This window comes from Salvelinus namaycush, unplaced genomic scaffold (genome assembly GCF_016432855.1).
Source record: "Salvelinus namaycush isolate Seneca unplaced genomic scaffold, SaNama_1.0 Scaffold894, whole genome shotgun sequence".
Lineage (NCBI taxonomy): Eukaryota > Metazoa > Chordata > Actinopteri > Salmoniformes > Salmonidae > Salvelinus > Salvelinus namaycush.
The window spans coordinates 1-27016 of record NW_024061635.1 but is presented as its reverse complement, the minus strand read 5'-3'; the positions used below and the strand labels follow the sequence as shown (position 1 = coordinate 27016).

At 43.9% G+C, this 27016-nt stretch overlaps 1 long non-coding RNA gene across 1 annotated transcript; it reads right to left on the bottom strand.

Moving 5' to 3' along the window:
* Positions 1-219: 219 nt before the first annotated feature.
* Positions 220-23551, bottom strand: LOC120043303. Its single transcript, XR_005476399.1, has 4 exons — positions 23500-23551; positions 21320-21409; positions 598-714; positions 220-269 (listed from the first exon to the last, which is right to left on the bottom strand). It is a non-coding gene; the product is annotated as an uncharacterized LOC120043303 (long non-coding RNA).
* Positions 23552-27016: the final 3465 nt, after the last annotated feature.

The following is a 27016-nucleotide window of genomic DNA, read 5'->3' as shown; positions in this document are numbered from 1 at the left end:
CTCTTGAACATCTTCAGCTCGTTCTTCACAAATGTCATAATATTCTCTTCAAGCATCTGGAATAAATCAAGTAAATAAGTTAAGCAAGAGAATAAATGTTTCTCATTAACACATTAATGAATGATTGACAGATCAACTTTACTTGAGGTAAACAAAAACAAATGTACATAACAGGACCACATACACTGAATATGGAGGCCAGGTCTGTTTGATGACTCTGGGAAGACTGACCACTGAGAATCTCTGACTCTGATCTCTCCTGTTGGTTTCTGTGGACAAAACATGAGATTACATCTCCTCATCCAGGGAGTACACGCACACACACACACACACACACACACACACACACACACACACACACACACACACACACACACACACACACACACACACACACACACACACACACACACACACACACACACACAGGGGGGGGATGTTGTGTTTGATTATTATTGTTTTAGGACTATGAAAATGGACAAAATGATTAGCCTATGGATTATGAAAACAACAAAATAAATGGGAAAATGGGAGAGGAGAAATGACTAGAGACAGTGTTGTTTAACTCACTGACCATGACCCATGAGTTCTTCTTACCTTTGTTCAGTAGAAAAGTCTCCCTCTCTAAACCGTATAGGTTGACTCATAGACCGGTCACTCTTCATGGACACACAGCTGGGTACAGGGGAGGCTGGTCTCTCCTGCTTGATTGGGCTTCAACACAACTGTCACGAATCCCGCTTCCTGAGTCTGGGTTTGCCTGTGTGTCTGTCCTGGAGTGTGTTTCAGGTGTCCTGGAACGCATTCTGTCTGGTTGCCGGGCGAATTAGCTCATTGGGAGATTGATGTTCACCCGCACCTGTTTCCCATCAGTAATCTGCACACCTGTCCTGATCATCATCTCTACCCTTCAAAAGCTCTGACCTGACTTCCATTCCCTGCCGGATCGTTAGCCATGAACAGTATGTTGTGCCTGAGTACCAGACTCCAGTTGGATAGTATTTGTTTTGTTGTTTTCATTTACGTATTGCTTGCCTTGAACTTACCTCCGTTTGTTTTGCCTTCAGTTACTCACCTGGATCATTCACTCCATTCCCGCCTGGTTGACAGAGGATTCTACTACTACATTGGACTCACCTATTTCTTCTCATCTATTCACCACCGCTGGCCGCTACGACATCTGGATATATCTACCTTTTCACATTTTATTGTAAATAAATACTCACCTTCTTCCTACGCTCCTTGTCCTGGTCTGCTTCTGGGTTCGATCTTGAAAGATCGTGACAGAACGATCCGGCCAGTAATGAACCCAGCGGACCTGGACTCCGTTTGCCATGCCATTACCCAGCAGGGGAAGACATTGGGACAACACAATACGGCGCTACAGGAGATAGCGAGTTCGATCCAGAACTTATCTGCTAGCTTGACACAAATCCAGGATCAGCTCAGTTTGCCGGCGATTCATTCACCACCGGTTTCACCCATCTCACCTGCCGTGTCTGGAGCGGTGTCATTCCGTGAACCCAAGGTACCGACGCCTGATAAATATGAAGGGGATTTGGGAAAATGCCGTTCGTTTCTTATGCAGTGTGGGTTAGTGTTTGATCTACAGCCCCATTCTTACGCCACTGACAAGGCTAGGATAGCCTTTGTTATTGAACTGTTGCGTGGAAGAGCTCTGGAATGGGCTTCAGCCGTTTGGGAACGACAGGGAACCTGCACGGCTTCATATCAGGAGTTCACGGGAGAGATGAGAAAGCTTTTTGATCATCCAGTCCGAGGTAAGGACGCAGCTAAACGTTTGTTCTCTCTTCGCCAAGGAGATCGCAGTGTGGCAGATTTTATGATTGAGTTCAGGACATTGGCTGTGGAGAGTGGTTGGAATGAGGAGTCACTACAAGCGGTTTTTTACAAGGGCTTGTCAGAGGAACTTAAGGACGAGCTGATATCTTATCCAGAGCCTAGTGATCTGGACAGCTTGGTCGCTTTATCTATTCGGGTAGATAATAGAGTCCGAGAGAGAAGGAGGGAGAAGCAGTGGGGCCCATCCAATCAATCTGCAACTCGGTTACCATTCGGTTCAGGAGGTGAACCAGGACGTATTGAGCATTATTCTCCACACGGGATTAGTGGAGGGGTCTTGCCACCAGATTCTGAACCAATGCAAGTGGGGCGACACGGGCTAACTAAGGAGGAGCGTCAACGCAGACGTGAGACCAATCGCGGTTTCTACTGTGGTAGATCGGGACATTACATCTCCGCTTGTCCACAGCGCCCGTTAAACTGCCCGGCTCGCTAGTTTTGGGAGGAATTTTAGCGAGCCAGTTTCAATCTCTCAAGGATCTTGTCAGACCCCGTTTTCCTGCGACCCTTATGAATAAGGATCAGAGTTTTGACATGAACGCTTTTATCGATTCAGGTGCCGATGGCAGCTTTATGGATGCCGACTTGGTGGAACAGCTGGGGCTTTCCAAGGAGCAATTGCCGGAAGCCATTGAAGCAACCACTCTGAACGGCAGTAGTCTGGCACGGATCACTATGAGGACTGAACCGGTTAAGATGTTGGTGTCGGGAAATCATTCAGAGTTTATCTCTTTCTTCATTTTGTCCTCGCCCCATGTTCCTCTGGTTCTTGGTTACCCCTGGCTGAAGGAACACAATCCCTCGTTTGATTGGGTGACAGGGAAGGTAACTAGTTGGAGCATTGAGTGTCATGCTAACTGCCTTAGGACTGCCTGTTCTCCTGCTGTTTCCAGTCAGGTCAGTGACTCTGCTCCTCCTGATTTGTCCCTGGTTCCAGAAACATATCACGAGTTGGGTGAGGTATTCAGTAAACAGAAGGCTCTGTCCCTTCCTCCCCACCGACCTTATGATTGTGCGATTAATCTGTTTCCTGGATCTGCCTTTCCCAAGGGACGGTTATACAGTATCTCTCGACCGGAACGTGAGGCCTTGGAGACCTACATCAAGGAGTCTCTAGCTACAGGTCTCATTCGGCCATCGTCATCACCTTTGGGAGCAGGATTTTTTTTTGTGAGCAAGAAGGATGGCTCTCTTCGACCGTGTATTGATTATCGGGGTTTGAATGATATTACGGTTAAGAACAAGTATCCCCTGCCCTTGATGAGCTCGGCTTTCGATTCCTTACAGGGTGCTACGGTTTTTACGAAGCTTGATTTACGTAATGCTTATCATTTGGTTCGGATCAAGGAGGGGGACGAGTGGTTGACTGGGTTCAATACTCCGATGGGACATTTTGAGTACCAGGTGATGCCGTTTGGACTGACCAACGCTCCGGCTGTGTTCCAAAGTATGGTGAATGACGTTCTGAGAGATATGATTGGTATTTTTGTGTTCGTTTACCTGGATGATATCCTCATCTTCTCAAAGGAGCTTTCTAGCCACGTTCTGCATGTCAAGCAGGTCCTGCAGCGGTTATTGGAGAACCGGCTGTTCGTGAAGGCTGAGAAGTGTGATTTTCACGCCCACACAACCTCCTTCCTCGGGTACATCATATCCAGGGGAGAGATCAAGATGGACCAAGAGAAGGTTCGGGCGGTTCGGGATTGGGTCCAGCCCGGTACAAGATTGCAGCTCCAGAGATTCCTGGGGTTTGCGAATTTTTATCGGAGGTTTATCCGTGACTACAGCCGGGTGGCTGCACCTTTAACTGCCCTGACGTCTTGCACCAGAAAGTTCTGTTGGACTCCTGAGGCAGACCGAGCATTTCTGGACTTGAAGAGCCGATTCACCAACGCCCCGATTCTCTCTCAACCTGACACTTCCCGTCAGTTCGTTGTGGAGGTGGATGCTTCTGATGTGGGTGTGGGCGCCATCCTGTCCCAGCGTAGCTCCACTGACGGTAAACTCCATCCCTGCGCTTTCTACTCTGGTCGTCTTTCTCCAGCTGAAAGAAACTACGATGTGGGTAACCGGGAGCTTCTCGCTGTGAAGCTTGCCTTGGAGGAGTGGCGTCACTGGTTGGAGGGAGCGGAGCAACCGTTTGTGGTTTGGACTGACCACAAGAATCTGGCTTACGTACAATCGGCTAAACGTCTCAACGCCCGTCAGGCCAGGTGGGCTTTGTTTTTTGGACGTTTCAATTTTTCCCTGACGTTCCGACCTGGGTCGAAGAACGGGAAGGCGGACGCCCTGTCCCGGATGTTCTCTAAGACGGAGGAGAGTGGGGTCAAGACTGAGACGATTCTTCCCCAGAATGTGGTCGTGGGAGCCGTTACATGGAGGATAGAGGAGGATGTGATGGCGGCCCTTCGGACGCAGCCCGGCCCCGGTAACGGTCCACCCGGTCGGTTGTTCGTACCCGAGTCGGTCCGTTCTGCTGTCCTTCAGTGGTCCCACGCCAGCAAGATAGCTTGTCACCCTGGCGTTGCTCGGACTATGGCACTACTGCGCAGACGTTTTTGGTGGCCTGCCATGGGAGAAGATACCCGGAGGTTTGTTGCCGCATGTCCTGTTTGTGCCCAGAACAAGAGTACCAATCGGCCCAGCTCTGGGCTTCTTCACCCCCTACCTATTCCTCGGCGACCTTGGTCGCATCTGGCCCTGGATTTTGTCACGGGATGTCCCCCTTCCAATGCCTTTACGGATACCAACCTCCTTTGTTTCCTTCTCAGGAGAGGGATCTCTCGGTTCCCTCTGTCCAGACCCACATTCGTCGTTGCCACCGGACCTGGCATCGGGCCAGGAAGGCTCTCCTTAGAGTTCTGACCGGTATCAGATCCAGGCGAACCGTCGCCGTATTCCTGCCCCAGCTTATACGGTTGGAGATAAGGTTTGGTTGGCTACACGGGATCTTCCTCTACGGACGGAGTCAAGGAAGTTGTCACCGAAGTTTATTGGTCCGTTTGTAGTGGAGAGAATCATAAATCCTGTGGTGGTTCGACTCAAGTTGCCTGCAACACTTAGAGTGCATCCCACTTTTCATGTCTCCTGTCTCAAGCCGGTTCACCTCAGTCCTCTGTTGCCTCCTCCTCCTCGTCCTCCCCCTCCTCGGATGATCGGAGGTGGTCCGGTCTACACGGTGCGCCGCATCATGGACTCCAGACGGCGGGGTCGAGGGTACCAGTATCTAGTGGATTGGGAAGGATATGGTCCAGAGGAGAGGAGTTGGATTCCTCGGCGTCAGATTCTGGATGACGACCTGCTTCGTGACTTCTACCGCCTCCATCCTGGCGCTCCAGGTAGTCCGCCCGGTGGCGTTCGTCGGAGGGGGGGTACTGTCACGAATCCCGCTTCCTGAGTCTGGGTTTGCCTGTGTGTCTGTCCTGGAGTGTGTTTCAGGTGTCCTGGAACGCATTCTGTCTGGTTGCCGGGCGAATTAGCTCATTGGGAGATTGATGTTCACCCGCACCTGTTTCCCATCAGTAATCTGCACACCTGTCCTGATCATCATCTCTACCCTTCAAAAGCTCTGACCTGACTTCCATTCCCTGCCGGATCGTTAGCCATGAACAGTATGTTGTGCCTGAGTACCAGACTCCAGTTGGATAGTATTTGTTTTGTTGTTTTCATTTACGTATTGCTTGCCTTGAACTTACCTCCGTTTGTTTTGCCTTCAGTTACTCACCTGGATCATTCACTCCATTCCCGCCTGGTTGACAGAGGATTCTACTACTACATTGGACTCACCTATTTCTTCTCATCTATTCACCACCGCTGGCCGCTACGACATCTGGATATATCTACCTTTTCACATTTTATTGTAAATAAATACTCACCTTCTTCCTACGCTCCTTGTCCTGGTCTGCTTCTGGGTTCGATCTTGAAAGATCGTGACAACAACAGAGACAAACATTACATCTCTCATCTACTCTGAGCTCAGATGGGGAAACATAAGAGTTTCATTCCAAAAAGCTATATATCCATTTTCAGAAATGTTCGTAAATTAGCTTTTATTCTTTAAAGAAGTTATGTTTATGTTAAGTTATGCTTTTTTGCTAAATGAGGAGATGGCACGTGGGTACCTGCTTCTATAAGCCAATGAGGAGATGGCACGTGGGTACCTGCTTCTATAAACCAATGAGGAGGTGGCACGTGGGTACCTGCTTCTATAAACCAATGACGAGATGCAGCGCGAACTGCGTCACAAATAGAACTGACTTCTAGACGCTCGTTGGCGCGTGCGAGCAGTGTGTCATTTTTAATAACGAAATTAATTTAGCGACGCGAGCGTTGTAGTCAGCCTCGCTAAAAGGCTGGTGTCGTTACTCTGCCTTCTCCGGGGGCATGTTGAGGTAAATTTACTAACCGGGAAGGTTGAATTATGTAATTTATTGGTGGGCTGGAAGACGCACTCTCGAGGTTGTTTACTCGCAATATCAGATATTAAGATGATTTTTTATAATGAATGTATACTAAGGTTGAGGCTCTGACTAGTGATTATTTACCCGGTGTTCAATACCTGCTATTGAGGCGCCCTGAAAATAATATTAAAAAGATTGGTCCTTGGACACAGAGGGGTTAAACACTAAAGTTACCGTCCATCTCGTGAAGAGAGGAGAACCGGACAGAGGTAGCCAGCATCCGTCAACGAGAGAATGATGTATTGTTAGCTAAGTTAACTAGGATGCTGCTGGTATAGTAGCTAGCTAGCTTACCGAGCTGTACCGACTAGCTTGGCTAGCTAGCTGGTCGTTCTGTACCTCGTCTCGCTGAAAATGACGAATCCGGTGAACCACAAAATGAAACAAGGATAGAGAGTGAAAAGGATCTGGCTACACTCATAGTGTCCCTGACCGTAAAGAAAAAAGCAAATTGAACAATAAACTTCGGTGTCTCAACACTGTAGTGAACTCCGTCGTTATTCCCCAAGATCACCTCAGCAACTCTGCGCGTAACCGGACAATATGCTTGGCGCCACACCGAACGGGGACGCGGACAGTTCCAGAACGCGGACATGAGCAGTGCAACACAATCAACTAAACCCAGTCTTTACAGTGGGTTACATTAGTAATATTCATTTTTTATTATTATGTTAAACAAACATTCTAAGTTTTTTTTATAACAATGTTTTGAGATCTGGGCCCATATCGCCAAAGTGTCTCAGAGTAGAAAATTGGTTGTGTAAGAAATTGTAATAGATACTGGAAACTTGTTATAACAACTTCTCAACATAAGCTATCTTTTATACAACATGCACACACCCCCTCTTTCCCCTAGACACATGCTGGTCTCATTAGATACCAACCACAGACACACACACACCCCCACTCAGAACAGGCCCCTGAAACAACATTAGGCATACACATTCTTTCCAGGGTTGGGACTCAATACAGAGAACTATGTTAAGAGCCAATGGAACGTCGACACCAGGCCCGAACAGGACTACCCACGACCCAGATCGACCAATCAGAAGGCCAGACTACCAGATTCAACCTACGTCATTTACTGCATATATAATCTGCACAATATGTTTCGGGCCCTCTTTTCCGACGATTCAATATGAATCAGACAGAACGGGGCCGTGCAGCACGATTTGCCAGATATCTTTACCTTTGAATAAACTGCCTTATTATACAATATACACCTCGTCCTATGTCTCAACTTGATCTCCTGTCTCCAGTAAATGTTTTATCAACAAATTGGTAGCAGAGGATGGTTTGTTAAAACCTTTGAATTCGGTCCATAGAAAGTTGATGAGAGGAGAAAAGTTGGAGACAGATTCCAGAAGGAGGGGTGACCTGTAATCAGGAAGAAATCGGTGATTCAACTCGCCTCAGGAAACTGATCAAAGAGCTCGACAGTTGTGAAGGTAAGCAGAACCTGTTAAATCAAAATCTGCATATTATATTATAGTCAATACCCAAATTAAGATCAGTCTTTCTGAGCGTGAGTATGGATTACTGTTAAATTTTATGTGAAAACTGTCCGTAACCGAAGGCATTGTGTAAAGATATCTGAGTAATAATAGGTCAAGACTTGTTCACATAGTCTGGCACTAGTCGATATGTTGATCGACTAGATGTACAGTGAGGAATAAGCTTTATAAGGATTCATATAGTCGGGCCATAGTTGATAGTTGATCAGCTAGGGGTTACCGTGAGGAATCCATAATTAAAAGAAAGGATTCATATAGTCGGGCCATAGTTGATAGTTGATCAGCTAGGGGTTACCGTGAGGAATCCATAAATAAATAAAAATAAGATTCATATAGTCGGGCAATAGTTGATCAGCTAGGTGTTACCGTGAGGAATCTAATGTGATATTGTATGTACAAGTTGAACTGAGACCTAGCGGGTATGGCACCCCACTAGCAGCATCAGCATTAAGTCTGAACTTGACATTTCAGTATTAATAATAAATGTAACAGATTGACCGTTTCACGAGACTGATATTCTAAATTAAGGCTGTGTTGCGAGTGACCGCCGAGTCAAAAGTCTGGGCCGTTTTGCAGCCGCCGTGCTGGGCGATGTGACTTGATTTTTTCCCTCTTGTGATGTTGGTATTTCCTTAAGGACTAGAATTAATTTGACAATTGTTATAGAAGCGCTTGAATTCATTAATATATTGTCCCGAAAGGGCATTTCTGAAAACTGTTGGGAAAATAATCAAACAATTGAAAAAGTGATTAACAATAATAACTTTTGGGAAATTATTCCTAAAATTAAATTGATAATTATTTTAGGAGCGCTTGAACTTATATACTATCCCAAAAGGAAATAATTTAGACATTTATAGAAAAGTACCAAATTAATTAAAAACCATAACCAAATAAAAATTCTTTGTGTACGAGGGTGGGGCAACGGAGATAAGACTGTGCCCGCACCAAGAATACATTGTTGGTCTAGGCCAGCAACGGGCTAAGTGCACCAAGATAGTAAAACCCCAGATATAACCTAACTGATAAAATGGCCACCACCACCGTCCCAAAACTTAAGTTTAATGAATTTTTAGACCAAAGAATCATGGGTTGGGGCAGTACCAACGGCGGGGGAAGATGCTAAGTCAGTCATTAAGTGGCTACAAACAGAACTCATACCTAGGTATGGTATCCCACGACAAATCCGATCTCAAGGCCTTGTGGAACGCGCCAATCAAACTTTGAAGGCTAAGATAGCTAAGGTATGTGCAGGTTCGAAGTTGACATGGGTTGAAGCCCTGCCCCTGGCGTTGATGGCCATGAGAGCCTCTCCAGGGGCAGGCACCCATCTCTCTCCTCATGAGATAATGACTGGAAGAGTCATGCCTGGTCCACCAAGAGAGGGAGGTCATATGCCCGCTCTTGATGTAATTATGTGAAAAACTGACGGAACTTTCTGCAGCTCTCTCCACACAGGTTTGCAAGGTCCAAGAGGGGGAGCTGCCAGGAGGCACGCCACCACTGAATGTAAAATGGTGACTGGGTGAGGGTTAAAGTCCACAAGAGAAAGTGGCTGGAACCCAGGTGGACTGAACTGTACGAAGTGAAGGAGGTTACTTCACACTCAGTTCAGGTCAAAGGTAAATCAGGCGCACCTTGGCACCACCTCACACATTGCACTCCAGCTCCAATTCCTTCCAGAACACAGACAGAAGTCAGAGCTGATTTGAGCGGCCTAAATTCGATTCCAAATGGAGATACTCCTGACTCAGGGGATGCGGCATCAAACTCCGCCTCCCCTGAAAAAGGAACCTCGCCCAGTTAGAGGGACATTTCTCCCTCCCTGGACAAGGCTAGGGATAAAACTAAAATGGACACAAGCAGGTTGCCTTAGAGGGGGGAAACTCCAATCTATGCAGAAAGGGCTAGAGGACGCAGTGGAGAAAGTTGAGAAGTTGATTTTACTTATACGATAGTTTTGCTGCTAAACTCAGTTGGAGTAACTAGATGTTTTGCCTAGAGGCATGAATAAGACAGTTATTTTTGGTATTGTATTGGCTAGTTGCTGCGTTCTGAACACAGGTTGAGCGCTAGTAAACGCATATCTTTATTTGAACTATACTAATCTATTTGATAAAAATACTAAACCGGTATGTTTAACATTTGATAATGATTGGCGAATCCATATATTTAACCACAACTTTGAATTTAGCATTGGGTATTATAGGAGGAACGGGATACAATTTGTACTTTCCCCACCGGGTGTGGCCGTATTAAATTATGCTAGAGAAAATTGGTTGTGTCATTTAGAGGGAAAATGTGTACATTATAGCTTTGAGATACTTTTCAAAAGTTGCTGAAAGTTATTGGTTTTTGTTTAGGTAACACCAGAGAATTCGAACAATAAGTAAACATATTCTAAACGTGATCTGTTTTCATTATGGGGAACAATGAACGACTCGCAACCTGGTATGGCTGGCAGGGAGTTTTTAAAGGGACAGTACACGTTTATCACAGTTGTGTTACATGAAACATCGGGGAAATTTAAAACGAATGATTTAAGGGTATTATCATAATTATTAGGTTTTGTTTTTGTGGTAAACGTTTGGGTTAAGGGGTTTTCCGTGTTCCCAGAGACAAGATATCTTAAAAGAATACACTCATATTGGAATAGGAGTTTTACTTTCTGAGTTTTATTTAGGCAAGGGACTTTGTTAAGATAAAGGGTTCTTTTGGTATGTCTAGATATGGTATGGAACACGAATGTAGGTGTAACCTTTTGACCTATTTTCATTGCATTTTCCTGTGACTTGATCACTCACGGGGGGATGTAGTGAGAATAATGAATTTGTGTCATTTGGGATACTAGTTTTGAGGTAAATTGATTATAATAGAGTTTATAACTCTTGACCATAAGGTTAGCATTTGTTTTGGCCATTAGAAGATAGAGATAGGTTTATTAAGGTTATGTAAGGACTTTAGAGATTGACACTATAAGACATGTTGTTATTTTTAAATCCATGATTTCAGATAAAGTCAAAACAGTGAGACACTTAGTTAATATTGCAAAGGAACACATAGTTGTTATTGACTATTACTAAAAAAGGGCAGACAGAGGGGTCTACCCCGCACTGTTGAGACCTTGAAGGTTTGAGAGTAGAGTGGGGAGTGTGGACCAGGAAATGAGCAAAGTAGGCTGTGAAATAAGATAGGAGAGAAAGGGTTTAACATATATAAGCAGCACAGATGCATTTTAAAGTAGATAAGTCACTTGACAGAGAATTGGAAAAGAATAGATATGAATGTACGCCCAAGGTAGAATTGGATATGCGGCGAATGAAAGGGACGTTCCTATATTATAATGTACTAAGTCATTATTTAGAGTAGGTAAGGTTGATACCTGGCCAGAGCCAGGTATCAAACGGGGGAGGGGTACATTGTGGTCTAGGATAGGATGGGGCCTATAGGATAATAAACTAATTTAAAATTAAAAATTTCTAGCTAAAAAATAGGCATAGAAGTTAAATATATAATCAGATAGAACAAATGAGAAACTGTTTGTTAACCAAACCTGTATGTCCAAGATTTTATGCATTACAGGTGAATTAAAGGAGAAGGTGATTCACCCGACCTGGGGGCATATCGCACTTGGAGGGTGAGACACACTGACACTGCCGAATGATCACAGAGTTAAGGAGAAGAACCGTTGCTAATAGAGTTCGGGGGTCAACTCCTTAATGAAAATTCCCTGACCCCGACCTTTCATCACTGTGTACGTTCATAGAAGTGAAAGTGTTGCTTGATCTCTGGCTGGTGATGTGTTCTCTGGGAGAGGATGGGGCTTTACAGGACTACTTGTAGTCCTGAGCTGTCTGAGTAGGATACGATGGGGATGTTACCATCACAGTACTGCCAGAACCACCACCAGTTCCAACGGACCAGGGTTCAGCCGGCCTCCTCCACCCCTTCAAGACCAAGTCCCACGCCATCACCTAAGCTCTCCAATCTGGTACAGGTAATAAATGTAAAGACATCTCAGATAGTGACCAATTGGGGACTGAAACTGGTTATGAGGGAAGGGAGAATATGTGGTTGGCCTATAAAACACTTAATAGAAAGGACTGTGTCGTTTGTGGACATGCCAGACCTATTCTGGCTGCTCACCCATTTGCCCTAAGTAATGGGGAAGGTTGGATGTGCATATTGGAAAGTTTAAGCCAAATTCAACCCTGTGTAAGACTCTGAGTCTTGTGTTCCCAGAAGTCCCTCCCCAGAAGGCACCGTGGGGAGTTAAGGCATATGGGGGATATTACAGCTGTATCACTGGTACAGGTAGAGGTATAGACTATGGGAGGCTCCCTACTACTGCCTGCATCACTAATGTCACTATTAACTAGAGGTGTTGCTGATGTATGGTGGATGTGTGGACCTGCCAGGCGGTTGACCCCATTTTGAAAGGAGATTGTCAGGGAACATGTGCTTTGGCCAGTCTGATAAACACCATTGCCTATTATTGAGGTTACAGCTAACCAACTTCTGGGAGCCGCACATGACACAGAGGCTTGGGACCAACCCAGGAGACGGCAGAAATGTGACGCTCCTTGGTCCGAGGGTACAGATAACATTCACACCAACCTGTTGGGGGTCCCAATAGGGGTCCCCCACGAATTCCAGACATTAAACAGGAAAGATGGCCTGTGGCATCTGATGCCCATCATTGGCCCAGCTATTGTTGATGCTAAAACAAAATGTCTGGATCAATTATATCTACTATAATTAATAATGATTTGTTAAATACACCCACACAGCACTTACAGGGATGGCTGAACAATTGGATGCTACCTCTCAAACCAGTAGACACAATAGACTAACACTGGACATGATTCTGGCCAACCAGGGAGGTGTATGTAAAATGTTTGGAGAACAGTGTTGCACGTTTGTCCCTAACAATACTAGTCCGGATGGGAGCATTTCAAAAGCTCTGAGTAGGTTGGCAAGGTTATCAGTGGAGATGAAGGGTCTTGCAGGTGTGGAGGAGAGTGGACTGGTCCCTTGGCTGGGTGGTTGGTTTGGTAAGTACACTGCAGTGATGAGACCCTAGTTGTTGTTTTTCGTATGCTCATGTGCTGTGTTGCCTGTATCATACCTTGTTTGAAGAAGTCTGTTACAGATGTGGAAAGGGCCTCTGGTATGATGCCGTTGCTTGATGCTCCAGTTGGAGAGGCTGATACGAAATCAAGCTTTCGCAGGAGAGTGGGCCTGCCAGAGGAGGACCCTTGGTTAGCTGTAGTTGATGTGGTCGAATGAATAAAAAGTGATGTTTGTCCTCCCTGTTGTGAAGGTTTGAAGTTCCCGGGTGGAGACGAGTCCACCTGGTACAGGTTGTATAGAGGGATGGACCTAAGGGTTTAACATATTCTCGTTTTTTGGTTACTAATGTGTGATTGGCCACTCCAGGTGTAGTTATTGGAGTGGTCTCCTTTTTGGTCCTTGCTCATTTACGATTCAACTTACATTTTTTTTATTTTATTTTTTTATTTCACCTTTATTTAACCAGGTAGGCTAGTTGAGAACAAGTTCTCATTTGCAACTGCGACCTGGCCAAGATAAAGCATAGCAGTGTGAACAGACAACAACACAGAGTTACACATGGAGTAAACAATAAACAAGTCAATAACATGGTAGAAAAAAGAGAATCTATATACAATGTGTGCAAAAGGCATGAGGTAGGCAATAAATCGAATAATTACAATTTAGCAGATTAACACTGGAGTGATAAATCATCAGATGATCATGTGCAAGAAGAGATACTGGTGTGCAAAAGAGCAGAAAAGTAAATAAATAAAAGCAGTATGGGGGTGAGGTAGGTAAATTGGGTGGGTAGTTTACAGATGGACTATGTACAGCTGCAGCGATCGGTTAGCTGCTTGATGCTATTGGTGTCCGAAAGGGGGTGCCAGATGAATATAAACTGGTGGACCAAGTGGCAGCTGGGTTTGAATCTTCTGTCTGTTGGTGGTGCACAGTTAATAAAAATGTGGACCGAATCAATTACATTCATTTTAATGTTCAGAAACTAGGAAATTGGACTCAACAAGGTTTTGAGGCTGTGCATGGCCAATTGGCGGCAACCTCTCTTATGACCTTCCAAAATCGTATTGCAGTAGACATGCTCCTGGCAGAAAGAGGGGGAGTCTGTGACATGTTTGGAGAACAATGTTGTACATTTATTCCTAACAATACAGCTTTTGATGGAAGCCTGACTCTGGCCTTAGAGGGACTTCGTACCCTTAATGGTAAGATGAAACAACACTCAGGTGTGGATACCACTATGTGGGACTCCTGGATGGATGCTTTTGGTAAATATAAAACGCTCGTTTCCTCTATCCTTGTCTCAATCGCTGTTTTTACCGCTATCCTCGTGCTTTGTGTTTGCTGTTGCATTCCATGCGCTCGCACTCTGGCTACTAGAGTTATCACCGCTGCTATAGACCCAAGCCAAACTGAGAGGGCTCAAATGTTTCCATTACTTGCTTTTGAGGATGGTGAACCTGGTTACCTTTCTGATGACTAGATGTCACGTCTCTTGTGAGACGTGAAGAGGGAGAATTAAACATTTGTCTTCTGACAAATTTTATCCCATAGCTTTGTCTTTTTACTTTTATGTCACGTCTCTTGTGAGACGTGAAGAGGGGGAATTAAAAATTTGTCTTCTGACAAATTTTATCCCATAGCTTTGTCTTTTTACTTTTATGTCACGTCTCTTGTGAGACGTGAAGAGGGGGAATTAAAAATGTGTCTTCTGACAAATTTTATCCCATAGCTTTGTCTTTTTACTTTTATGTCACGTCTCTTGTGAGACGTGAAGAGGGGGAATCAAAAATGTGTCTTCTGACAAATTTTATCTAGTTTATTCACGTCTATAAGACGTGAAGAGGGGGATTTGTAAGAAATTGTAATAGATACTGGAAACTTGTTATAACAACTTCTCAACATAAGCTATCTTTTATACAACATGCACACACCCCCTCTTTCCCCTAGACACATGCTGGTCTCATTAGATACCAACCACAGACACACACACACCCCCACTCAGAACAGGCCCCTGAAACAACATTAGGCATACACATTCTTTCCAGGGTTGTGACTCAAGACAGAGAACTATGTTAAGAGCCAATGGAACGTCGACACCAGGCCCGAACAGGACTACCCACGACCCAGATCGACCAATCAGAAGGCCAGACTACCAGATTCAACCTACGTCATTTACTGCATATATAATCTGCACAATATGTTTCGGGCCTCTTTTCCGACGATTCAATATGAATCAGACAGAACGGGGCCGTGCAGCACGATTTGCCAGATATCTTTACCTTTGAATAAACTGCCTTATTATACAATATACACCTCGTCCTATGTCTCAACTTGATCTCCTGTCTCCAGTAAATGTTTTATCAACAGTTGTATAAGTGCTGAGAATAAAGACATTTTACACTTATGGGTGTAAATTAAAGCTATGCATGAAGTCTCTAGTCCCACCTAGTCGGCAGATATTCAGGACACCTCGTGAGCTGTCCTAAGTAGTTAAGAGTTAACAGCAGGTGTCTTGATAATACTATAGAATAATGCAGTGAGTCAGTGGTTCCTGGGCCACATGTAATTGCTTTGTAGTAGTTAAAAATAATGTTTTGATATTTCTATATGATCAATCCATAAATAATATAGACCTACATGCAACAGTATGTCTTGTGCTTTTGACAATGATTTATGTATAATAATTATGTATAACATATGTATAACAAGCGATACCATGTATGTCTGCATAGCATTTTGTCTTCATTTTGGCAGATTAACTCATGTTTATTTCTTTAGAGAAACTCTGGTTGGAGTTGGAGCTGTGTCCGAAAGGTGGCTGGTTCGAATCCCTGGCCGGCGCTGGAAAAAACAGGTGGACTTGATCTGACCACTGGAGGGCTGCTGGGTTCACATCCTCAAAACATTAACCTTTTGTTGATCAGAACTCTAGAGGTTCATCTTCACTGAACCCAAAAATATATATCACTTTTATTGATTTCATATTTTAAGGAAGTGATAGAAGTGTTTTTGGTTCTATAAGGAACCTTCTTTTCTAAGAGTGTATAATAAACACGTTTTTCTTTTGATTATTTAATTATCTACATCATGTTATTTCAAGTTCTCCCTTTGGAGCGCAACATCACATTGTTAAATAATAATCCTAAATTGGGCATGGCTATAAATTGGGCATTTGAAGGCATCTAGGGCGTAATATGTGTTAGATGTAAATGAACATTGTATGCAACGTTGTAGGCAACAATATTGGCGCGGGACTTGATGCCTACTATGCCAAAGATATTTAGAGTTGTTAAACGGGTGTGAAGAGTGTGTTGATATAACGGTAATATTGTCAAAATTCTGCTTGTAACAACCATCAGAATTGGTTAAAAAAAATATGCATTCCATTATATTAGGCAATAATTAAATCAAATAAAATCTAATTGTATTAGTCACATGCGCCGAATACAACAGGTGTAGACCTTACAGTGAAATGCTTACTTACGAGCCCCTAAAACAATGCAGGTAAATAAAAAAATACGAATAAGAATAAGAAATAAAAGGAACAAATAATTAAAGAGCAGCAGTAAAATAACAATAGCGAGACTATATACAGGTAGGTATGGGTACAGAGTCAATGTGCGGGGGCACCGGTTAGTCGGGGTAATTGAGGTAATATGTACATGTAGGTAGAGTTACCGGTACAGAGTCAATGTGGAGACTATATACAGGGGGTAACGGTACAGAGTCAATGTGGAGGCTATATACAGGGGGTACCGGTACAGAGTCAATGTGGAGACTATATACAGGTGGGTACCGGTACAGAGTCAATGTGTGGGGGCACCGGTTAGTTGAGGTAATATGTACATGTAGGTACAGTTATTCAAGTGATTAGATGATAACAGAGAGTAGCAGTGGTGTAAAATGGGGGGGGCAATGCAAATAGTCTGGGTAGCCATTTCATTAGATGTTCAGTCAGGAGTCTTATGGCTTGGGGGTAGAAGCTGTTTAGAAGCCTCTTGGACCTAGACTTGGCACTCCAGTACCACTTGCCGTGCATTAGCAGAGAGAACAGTCTATGACTAGGGTGGCTGGAGTCTTTGACAATTTTTTGGGCCTTCCTCTGACACCGCCTGGTATAGAGGTCCTGGATGGCAGGAAGCTTGGCCCCAGTGATGTACTGAACTGTACGCATTACCCTCTGTAGTGCCTTGCGGTTGGAGGCCGAGCTGCTGCCATACCAGGCAGTGATGCAACCAGTCAGGATGCTCTCGATGGTGGAGCTGTAGAACCTTTTGAGGATCTGAGGACCCATGCCAAATCTTTTCAGTCTTCTGAGGGGGAATAGGTTTTGTCGTTCCCTCTTCCCAACTGTCTTGGTGTGTTTGGACCATGTTAGTTTGTTGGTGATGTGGATTCCAAGGAACTTGAAGCTCTCAACCTGCTCCACTTCAGCCCCGTTGATGAGAATGGGGGAGTGCTCGGTCCTCTTTTTCCTGTAGTCCACAATGATCTCCTTAGTCTTGATTATGTTGAGGGATAGGTTGTTATTCTGGCACCACCCGGCCAGGTCTCTGACCTCCTCCCTATAGGCTGTCTCATCGTTGTGTCATCTTCAAACTTAATGATGGTGTTGGAGTCGTGCCTGGCCGTGCAGTCATGAGTGAACAGGGAGTACAGGAGGGGACTGAGCACGCACCCCTGAGGGTCCCCTGTGTTGAGGATCAGCATGGCAGATGTGTTGTTACCTACCCTTACCACCTAGGGGCGGCCTGTCAGGAAGTCCAGGATCCAGTTGCAGAGGGAGGTGTTTAGTCCCAGGGTCCTTAGCTTAGTAATGCTTAGTGATGCTTATTGATGAGCTTTGAGGGCACTATGGTGTTAAACGGTGATCTGTAGTCAGTGAATAGCATTCTCACATAGGTGTTCCTTTAGTCCAGGTGGGAAAGGGCAGTGTGGAGTGCAATAGAGATTGCATCATCTGTAGATCTGTTAGGGCGGTGTGCAAATTGGAGTGGATCTTGCGTTTCTGGGACAATGGTGTTGATGTGAGCCACGTTTTATGTTCAATCAATCAATTGAGTTATGTTTTGCTACTTGTAGGCTACTGTCTGTAATTTGTCTCAATATATTTTATGATGTGTAGCCTAACGTGATTTAGTGCTTTTTTATTGGGTAAGCATTAGAGTAAGGCACCTCAATATTTGCAGCCATAGGTGGTAATATTCCTCTAGGTGCTGATCCGTCATCAGTATTGTGAAATTATTATAATGTTAATCCTTAGGTTGTCAAATATCTACATAATGGATAATATTTCAACCGGACAACAGCGTATTCAATAGAATTGAAAAAGAACGGAGAGTGCGCACAAGCTCATGCTCGTAAACCTCTAGTGACAGTGAAAATGTCCACTTCCTAAAACTTCTTATTTTTGTATGTTTTTTCAAAAAACAAGCCTGAACCATGTATAAAGACTGTTGACATCTAGTGGAAGCCATAGGAACCGCAATCTGGGAGCTAAATCCCACTATTTTCAATAACAAGTCAATGGAAAACATTGACACATCAAAAAATGTGGCCTCCCGGGTGGCGCAGTGGTCTAGGGCACTGCATCGCAGTGCTAGCTGCGCCACCAGAGTCTCTGGGTTCACGCCCAAGCCCAGGCTCTGTCGCAGCCGGCCGCAACCGGGAGGTCCGTGGGGCGACGCACAATTGGCATAGCGTCGTCCGGGTTAGGGAGGGTTTGGCCGGTAGGGATATCCTTGTCTCAGTATGTAAATGTAATAAAATGTATGCACTCTACTGTAAGTCGCTCTGGATAAGAGCGTCTGCTAAATGACTAAAATGTAAATGTAAAAAATCCCATTTCCTGGATGGATTTTCCTCGGGTTTTCACCTGCCATATCAGTTCTGTTATATTCACAGACATTATTTTAACAGTTTTATCTACCAATTATATGCATATCCTAGCTTCTGGGCCTGAGTAACAGGCAGTTTACTTTGGGCACACCATACTCTCCGAAATTCAGGATACTGCCCCCTAGTGACCCACCTCGACAACATCCGGTGAAATTGCAGAGCGCCAAATTCAAAACACAAAATTCTTAATATTAAACATTCATGAAAATACAAGTGTCATACATGATTCTTTAGCTTAGAATCTTGGTAATCGAACCGCTTTGTGCGATTTACAATAGGCTTTACGGCGAAAGCATTTGATTGTCTGAGGACAGCGCCTCACATTCTGCATTAGCATAAATTCATAACCTGCACAAGTGTCATGAAACTCAAAAATAGTGATAAAATAAATTACTTACCTTTGAAGATCTTCCTCTGTTGGAAATCCAAGGGGTGCCAGGAACAAAATAAATGGTTGTTTTGTTCGATAAAGTCCCTCTTTAAATCCCCAAAACTCTGTTTTGTTGGCGCGTTTTGTTCAGTAATCCACTGGCTCAATGGCGTTCAAAACATGCAGACCAATACATCCTAATAGTACTGGTAAAGTTCGTCAAAACATGCAGACCAATACATCCTAATAGTACCGGTAAAGTTCGTCAAAACATGCAGACCAATACATCCTAATAGTACCGGTAAAGTTTGTCGAAACATGCAGACCAATACATCCTAATAGTACCGGTAAAGTTCGTCAAAACATGCAGACCAATACATCCTAATAGTACCGGTAAAGTTCGTCAAAACATGCAGACCAATACATCCTAATAGTACCGGTAAAGTTCGTCGAAACATGCAGACCAATACATCCTAATAGTACCGGTAAAGTTCGTCAAAACATGCAGACCAATACATCCTAATAGTACCGGTAAAGTTCGTCAAAACATGCAGACCAATACATCCTAATAGTACCGGTAAAGTTCGTCAAAACATGCAGACCAATACATCCTAATAGTACCGGTAAAGTTCGTCAAAACATGCAGACCAATACATCCTAATAGTACCGGTAAAGTTCGTCCAAACATGCAGACCAATACATCCTAATAGTACCGATAAAGTTCGTCAAAAAATGCAGACCAATACATCCTAATAGTACCGGTAAAGTTCGTCGAAACATGCAGATCAATACATCCTAATAGTACCGGTAAAGTTCGTCAAAACATGCAGACCAATACATCCTAATAGTACCGGTAAAGTTGGTCAAAACATGCAGACCAATACATCCTAATAGTACCGGTAAAGTTCGTCAAAACATGCAGACCAATACATCCTAATAGTACCGGTAAAGTTCGTCAAAACATGCAGACCAATACATCCTAATAGTACCGGTAAAGTTGGTCAAAACATGCAGACCAATACATCCTAATAGTACCGGTAAAGTTCGTCAAAACATGCAGACCAATACATCCTAATAGTACCGGTAAAGTTCGTCGAAACATGCAGACCAATACATCCTAATAGTACCGGTAAAGTTCATCAAAACATGCAGACCAATACATCCTAATAGTACCGGTAAAGTTCGTCAAAACATGCAGACCAATACATCCTAATAGTACCGGTAAAGTTCGTCAAAACATGCAGACCAATACATCCTAATAGTACCGGTAAAGTTCGTCGAAACATGCAGACCAATACATCCTAATAGTACCGGTAAAGTTCGTCAAAACATGCAGACCAATACATCCTAATAGTACCGGTAAAGTTCGTCGAAACATGCAGACCAATACATCCTAATAGTACCGGTAAAGTTCGTCAAAACATGCAGACCAATACATCCTAATAGTACCGGTAAAGTTCATCAAAACATGCAGACCAATACATCCTAATAGTACCGGTAAAGTTCGTTGAAACATCCAGTCCAATACATCCTAATAGTACCGGTAAAGTTTGTCAAAACATGCAGACCAATACATCCTAATAGTACCGGGAAAGTTCGTCAAAACATGCAGACCAATACATCCTAATAGTACCGGTAAAGTTCGTCGAAACATGCAGACCAATACATCCTAATAGTACCGGTAAAGTTTGTCAAAACATGCAGACCAATACATCCTAATAGTACCGGTAAAGTTCGTCGAAACATGCAGACCAATACATCCTAATAGTACCGGTAAAGTTCGTCAAAACATGCAGACCAATTCATCCTAATAGTAGCGGTAAAGTTCGTCAAAACATGCAGACCAATACATCCTAATAGTACCGGTAAAGTTCGTCGAAACATGCAGACCAATACATCCTAATAGTACCGGTAAAGTTCGTCAAAACATGCAGACCAATACATCCTAATAGTACCGGTAAAGTTCGTCGAAACATGCAGACCAATACATCCTAATAGTACCGGTAAAGTTCGTTGAAACAAGTCAAACGATGTTTCTAATTAAGGAAAGATTTGAATGGAGAAAACTGATCTGAGAGCAGCAGCTCCCTTTCTTTCCATCCTATCAGTATTGATACATGATCCACCAGACGTGATACCTTTTCATGCTGCTGATCCAGTTTCCGCTGGTCTGCCTGAGGTTGTGGAACCCTGACCTGTTCACCGGACGTGCTACCTTGTCCTTGTACCTTGTAAAAAAAAAAAAAAAAAATAAATAGTAACACAATAAAATAACAATAATGAGGCTATAAGGAGAACCAGTACTGAGTCAATGTGCAGGGTAACAGGTAGTTGAGGTAATAATGAGGCTATAAGGAGTACCAGTACTGAGTCAATGTGCAGGGGTACCAGGTAGTTGAGGTAATAATGAGACTATAAGGAGTACCAGTACTGAGTCAATGTGCAGGGGTACCAGGTAGTTGAGGTAATAATGAGACTATAAGGAGTACCAGTACTGAGTCAATGTGCAGGGGTACCAGGTAGTTGAGGTAATAATGAGGCTATAAGGAGTACCAGTACTGAGTCAATGTGCAGGGGTACCAGGTAGTTGAGGTAATAATGAGACTATAAGGAGTACCAGTACTGAGTCAATGTGCAGGGGTACCAGGTAGTTGAGGTAATAATGAGGCTATAAGGAGTACCAGTACTGAGTCAATGTGCAGGGGTACCAGGTAGTTGAGATAATAATGAGGCTATAAGGAGTACCAGTACTGAGTCAATGTGCAGGGTTACCAGGTAGTTGAGGTAATAATGAGGCTATAAGGAGTACGAGTACTGAGTCAATGTGCAGGGGTACCAGGTAGTTGAGGTAATAATGAGGCTATAAGGAGTACCAGTACTGAGTCAATGTGCAGGGGTACCAGGTAGTTGAGGTAATAATGAGACTATAAGGAGTACCAGTACTGAGTCAATGTGCAGGGGTACCAGGTAGTTGAGGTAATAATGAGGCTATAAGGAGTACCAGTACTGAGTCAATGTGCAGGGGTACCAGGTAGTTGAGGTAATTGAGTTAATATGTACACTATCGTTCAAAAGTTTGGGGTTACTTAGTAATGTACTTGTTTTTGAAAGAAAAGCCATGTCCATTAAAATAACATCAAATTGTTTAGAAATACAGTGTAGACATTGTTAATGTTGTAAATGACTATTGTAGCTGGAAACAGCTGATTTTTTTAATGGAATATCTACTTAGGCGTACAGAGGCCCAATATCAGCAACCATCACTCCTGTGTTCCAATGGCACGTTGTGTTAGCTAATCCAAGTTTATAATTTTAAATGGCTAATTGATCATTACAAAGCCCTTTTGCAATTATGTTAGCACAGCTGAAAACTGTTGTGCTAATTAAAGAAACAATAAAACTGGCCTTCTTTAGACTAGTTGAGTATCTGGAGCATCAGCATTTGTGGGTTCGATTACAGGCTCAAAATGGCCAGAAACAAAGACTTTCTTCTGAAACCCTTCAGTCGATTCTTGTTCTGAGAAATGAAGGCTTTTCCATGCAAGAAATTGCTAAGAAACTGAAGATCTCGTACAACGCTGTGTACTACAACAGCCTTGTCTTCTATATTGACTGCCTCGCCTGGTTCACCAACTACTTCTCAGATAGAGTTCAGTGTGTCAAATCGGAGGGCCTGTTGTCCGGACCTCTGGCAGTCTCTATGGGGGTGCCACAGGGTTCAATTCTCGGGCCGACTGTTTTCTTTGTATACATCAATGATGTTGCTCTTGCTGCTGGTGATTCTCTGATCCACCTCTACGCAGATGACACCATTTTGTATACGTCTGGCCCTTCTTGGACACTGCGTTAATAGGGCTAGGGGGCAGTGTTCAGAACTTCGGATAGTTTGACGTGCCCAAAGTAAACTGCCTGTTACTCAGACCCAGAAGCAAGGATATGCATATAATTGGTTGTATTTGATAGAAAGCACTTGAGGTAATAATGAGGCTATAATTGAGGTAACATGTACATGTAGGTAGGGGTAAAAGTGACTAGAGATTCACCACGCACGCATGCACGCACACACACACACACACACACACACACACACACACACACACACACACACTCACACACTCACACACTCACACACACACACACACACACACACAGAGGGAATGTTGTGTTTGTTAAATATTGTTTTAGGACTATGAAAATGGACAAAAGGATTAGCCTATAGATTATGAAAACAACAAAAATAAATGGGAAAATGGGAGAGGAAAATGACTAGAGACAGTGTTGTTTAACTCACTGACCATGACCCATGAGTTCTTCTTACCTTTGTTCAGTAGAAATGTCTCCCTCTCTAAACTTTATAGGTAGATCCATAGACTTGTCACTCTTCATGGACACACAGCTGGGTACAGGGGAGGCTGGTCTCTCCTGCTTGATTGGGCTTCAACACAACAGAGACAAACATTACATCTCTCATCTACTCTGAGCTCAGATGGGGAAACATAAGAAAAGTTTCATTCAAAACGCTATATATCACTTTTCAGAAATGTTCGTAAATTAGCTTTTATTGTTTAAAGAAATTATGAAAGAGATTGGTGTGTTTTTTCACTATCTAATCATGGCATGGGGTTGTTCAATGACAGACATGTATTTGTTTAAAATCTTTCACTTGATGGTTGTAAAAATGTTGTATATCTGCCTCACTCTCAGTGAAATCAGTAGTACTGCTAGGTTTTCCAAAGTAAAACTTAACAAATAACTACATTTTTAATAAAGAACTGTACAAATGATACACTTGTGACATCAATATTTACATTTAAAAAATAATAATTCAAAACAGTAATATGAGATCTGTATATAAAACACATTTTATATTTTAGTAATTTAGCAGATGTTTTTATCCAGGGTCTGGTTTCCCAAAAGCATTTTAAGGCCAAGTTCATCATTATAATCTTTTTAGGAGCATCGTTAAATGTTAAGCTGTTTAACTAAACCATTGTTATTAACGTGGCACTTGGAAACGCTCGTAATCTACCACCTGCCTCAGACCACTAGAACAGCTGAGTAATCTAACACCTGCCTCAGACCACTAGAACAGCTGAGTAATCTAACACCTGCCTCAGACCACTAGAACAGCTGAGTAATCTAACACCTGCCTCAGACCACTAGAACAGCTGAGTAATCTAACACCTGCCTCAGACCACTAGAACAGCTGAGTAATCTACCACCTGCCTCAGACCACTAGAACAGCTGAGTAATCTACCACCTGCATCAGACCACTAGAACAGCTGAGTAATCTACCACCTGCCTCAGACCACTAGAACAGCTGAGTAATCTAACACCTGCCTCAGACCACTAGAACAGCTGAGTAATCTACCACCTGCCTCAGACCACTAGAACAGCTGAGTAATCTAACACCTGCCTCAGACCACTAGAACAGCTGAGTAATCTACCACCTGCCTCAGACCACTAGAAGAGCTGAGTAATCTACCACCTGCCTCAGACCACTAGAACAGCTGAGTAATCTAACACCTGCCTCAGACCACTAGAACAGCTGAGTAATCTAACACCTGCCTCAGACCACTAGAACAGCTGAGTAATCTACCACCTGCCTCAGACCACTAGAACAGCTGAGTAATCTACCACCTGCCTCAGACCACTAGAACAGCTGAGTAATCTAACACCTGCCTCAGACCACTAGAACAGCTGAGTACTCTAACACCTGTCTCAGACCACTAGAACAGCTGAGTAATCTAACACCTGCCTCAGACCACTAGAACAGCTGAGTAATCTACCACCTGCCTCAGACCACTAGAACAGCTGAGTAATCTGCCTCAGACCACTAGAACAGCTGAGTAATCTAACACCTGCCTCAGACCACTAGAACAGCTGAGTAATCTAACACCTGCCTCAGACCACTAGAACAGCTGAGTAATCTAACACCTGCCTCAGACCACTAGAACAGCTGAGTAATCTAACACCTGCCTCAGACCACTAGAACAGCTGAGTAATCTAACACCTGCCTCAGACCACTAGAACAGCTGAGTAATCTAACACCTGCCTCAGACCACTAGAACAGCTGAGTAATCTAACACCTGCCTCAGACCACTAGAACAGCTGAGTAATCTAACACCTGCCTCAGACCACTAGAACAGCTGAGTAATCTAACACCTGCCTCAGACCACTAGAACAGCTGAGTAATCTGAAACCACCTCTGCCTCAGACACTAGAACAGCTGAGTAATCTAACACCTGCCTCAGACCACTAGAACAGCTAGTAATCCTAACACCTGGCCTCAGACCACTAGAACAGCTGAGTAATCTAACACCTGCCTCAGACCACTAGAACAGTGAGTAATCTACCACCTGCCTCAGACCACTAGAACAGCTGAGTAATCTACACCTGCCTCAGACCACTAGAACAGCTGAGTAATCTACATCCTGCACTCAGACCATAGAACAGCTGAGTAATCTAACACCTCCTCAGACCACTAGAACAGCTGAGTAATCTAATCCACCTTCTCAGACCACTAGAACAGCTGAGTAATCTAACACCTGCCTCAGAACCACTAGAACAGCTGAGTAATCTAACACCTGTCCTCAGACCACTAGAAACAGCTGAGTAATCTAAACCACCTGCCTCAGACCACTAGAACAGCTGAGTAATCTACCACCTTCCTCAGACCACTAGAACAGCTGAGTAATCTAACACCTGCCTCAGACCACTAGAACAGCTGAGTAATCTACAACCTGCCTCAGACCACTAGAACGCTGAGTAATCTAACACACTGCCTCAGACCACTAAGACAGCTGAGTACTCTAACACCTGCTCAGACACTACGCTAATCTACCACCTGCCTCAGACCACTAGAACAGCTGAGTAATCTAACACCTGACTCAGACCACTAGAACAGCTGAGTAATCTAACACCTGCCTCAGACCACTAGAACAGCTGAGTAATCTAACACCTGCCTCAGACCACTAGAACAGCTGAGTAATCTACCACCTGCCTCAGACCACTAACAGCTGAGTAATCTACCACCTGCATCAGACCACTAGAACAGCTGAGTAATCTAACACCTGCCTCAGACCACTAGAACAGCTGAGTACCTAACACCTGCCTCAGACCACTAGAACAGCTGAGTAATCTAACACCTGCCTCAGACCACTAGAACAGCTGAGTAATCTACCACCTGCCTCAGACCACTAGAACAGCTGAGTAATCTGCCTCAGACCACTAGAACAGCTGAGTAATCTAACACCTGCCTCAGACCACTAGAACAGCTGAGTAATCTAACACCTGCCTCAGACCACTAGAACAGCTGAGTAATCTAACACCTGCCTCAGACCACTAGAACAGCTGAGTAATCTAACACCTGCCTCAGACCACTAGAACAGCTGAGTAATCTAACACCTGCCTCAGACCACTAGAACAGCTGAGTAATCTAACACCTGCCTCAGACACTAGAACAGCTGAGTAATCTAACACCTGCCTCAGACCACTAGAACAGCTGAGTAATCTAACACCTGCCTCAGACCACTAGAACAGCTGAGTAATCTAACACCTGCCTCAGACCACTAGAACAGCTGAGTAATCTACCACCTGCCTCAGACCACTAGAACAGCTGAGTAATCTAACACCTCAGACCACTAGAACAGCTGAGTAATCTACCTCCTCCATCAGACCACTAGAACAGCTGAGTAATCTAACACCTTCCTCAGACCACTAGAACAGCTGAGTAATCTAACACCTTCCTCAGACCACTAGAACAGCTGAGTAATCTAACACCTGCCTCAGACCACTAGAACAGCTGAGTAATCTACCACCTGCCTCAGACCACT